This window comes from Suncus etruscus, chromosome 3, assembly GCF_024139225.1.
Source record: "Suncus etruscus isolate mSunEtr1 chromosome 3, mSunEtr1.pri.cur, whole genome shotgun sequence".
Classification (NCBI taxonomy): Eukaryota; Metazoa; Chordata; class Mammalia; order Eulipotyphla; family Soricidae; genus Suncus; species Suncus etruscus.
In genome coordinates, this window is record NC_064850.1 from 5,748,664 (window position 1) to 5,751,213 (window position 2,550).

Here is a 2,550-nt window from a genome sequence, read left to right on the forward strand (position 1 = left end):
GACTAGAGTTCTATCCTCGGCATCCCATATGATCCCCTGAGCCAGAAGTATTCCCTGAGCACCTCTGGGTGTGGTCCCAAGATAAATAAATAAACAAAATAAAATCTTGGGGTGGAGCCAAAGTGATAGCATATAGCTAGGGCATTTGCCTTGCTATATTAAACTCAGGTTTAATTCCCAGCATCCCATACGGTTCCCCGAGCAATTCTGAGCAATTTCTGAGCGCAGAGCCAGGAGTAATTCCTGAGGGCCGCCGAGGGTGGGCCCAAAATAAATAAATACATTTTTAAAAAGGCAGACTAGGGGCCAGAGAGATAGCATGGAGGTAAGGCGTTTGTCTTGCATGCAGAAGGACCATGGTTCAAATCTTGGCATCCCATATGGTCCCCAGAGCCTGCCAGGAGTAACCCCTGAGCACTGCCGGGTGTGACCTCCCCAAAAGAGGAAGACTAAGAGGAGGGTGAGAACCTCTCCAGGCAAACATAGAAAAAGTGTCAGGTGGGCAAAGGCAGATTAGTTGTGTCTGGTGTGAATTGGAAAAATAAAACCTCATACTATTGAAGTTTTTGGGAGAGTGGCTAAAGTGACGGATTTTAAGATGAATAAATGACAGAGAAAATGAAACCAAAATGGTGGATTAGAAAAGAACACACAGGAAATGCATTGATTAATGGTTGCATTAATGATATTGCCCAGCAGGTGGCATGAGAGGGCAAAACTCTGGAAAGCTGGAGCTAGTGCACATCTGAGATCCATGTATCTGCCATGTTTCCTCTGCAATTGGTAGGTTCAAGGGGTCAACGACTGATAAACATCATTGTGAGATGAGGCTTCTGACCTGTGCCTTATCATCGCGCACTAAAGATTACTAATCTGTGGAGCCAGAGACAGGACAGTGAGTAAAGTCCTTGCTTTGGCACATGCCATCCTGGGTTCTATCCCTGGCATCCCATATGGTCCCCAGAACTCTCACTAGGAGTGGTCTCTGAATGTAGAACCCCTGAGCACCTTGAGGTCTTGCCCCAGAATAAACAACCAAAATCAACTAAGACAAAAAAAACAAAACAAAACAAAAACACTAATCTAAACTCAACTCGGTATCAGTTAAGAAGCATGTAATAAAGTTAACTCTAAATATATTTTTTGTTGTTTTTGGGCCACATCCAGTGGTGCTCACTTCTTACTCCTGGCTCTGAGCTCAGAAATCGCTTCTGGCAGGCTCAGGGAACCAATTGGGATGCCAGAAATCGAACCCAGGTCGACTGTGTGCAAGGCAAATTCCCTACCGCTGTGGTATCATTCCAGCCTGCTCTCTATTCTTTACTGTATATCTTTATTATGAAGAGAACTCAAAAGAAAAAGTCATCCCAATACCAATACTCCTAAAATTGCTTCACTTTTCCATTTTCTCTTCTGGACTTTAGCTATTGTGTATTTCTTTTTTTTTTAGGGGCCAGAGAGATAGTATAGTGTGTAGGGCACTTGCCTTGCATGTGGCCAACTCTATTTGCTCCCTGGCATCCCATAGGCTCCCACCACCTCCACCACTAGGAGTAATTCCTGAGTGCAGTAACTCCCGAGCATTTCCAGGTGTGGAAAATACTTAAAGATATTTACATACTGGGGCCGGAGTGATAGCACTTGCCTTGCAATCGACTGACCTAGGACATACCTTGGTTCAATCCCAGCGTCCCATTTGGTCCCCCAAGCCAGGATGATTTCTGAGCACATAGACAGGAGTAACCACTGAGCTACAAGGTGTAGCCTCCCAAAAACCCCAAAACGAACAAAACAACAAAAAATATATGTAAAGAACAGTATTTAACTTTTAATTGCATTAATAATTAAAATAAAAATATAATGAACCGAGGCTGGAGAGATAGCAGGGAGATAAGATTTGCCTTACATGCAGAAGGATGGTGATTCGAATCCCAGCATCCCAGATGGTTCCCCGAGCCTGCCGGGGGCAATTTCTGAGCATAGAGCCAGGAGTATTCCCTGAGCACTGCCAGGTGTGACCCAAAAACCAAATATATATACACACATATATACATATATATATAATGAACCACATTTATACTCAGAATCAAGTGAAGAACAACATAAATATTGTCCCTTGTTTTTGTGGTTTCATGATTTTTTTGGGGGGGTCACACCTGGCAGCGCTCAGGGGTTCCTCCTGGCTCTACACTCAGGAATCGCTCCTGGCAGGCTTAGGGGACCATATGGGATGCCGGGATTCGAACCACTGTCCTTCTGCATGCAAGGCAAACGCCTTACCTCCGTGCTCTCTCCCCAGCGGTTTCATGATTTTTTGTTTGTTTGGGGCCACACTGGCAGTGTTCTGAGGCTTTTACTGGTGCAGTGCTCAGAGATCGTTCCTGGAACTTCTCAGGGACTATTGTGTGATGTCGCCAAGGATCAAATCTAAGCCTCTCGATGCAAGGTATGTGCTTGGCCATTGAGCTATCTCTCCAGCCCATGAGTCTTCCATATCTAGTAAGTTTTGTATGATACGGTATGTAGGTTATACCAAGTTTTTAATATTGT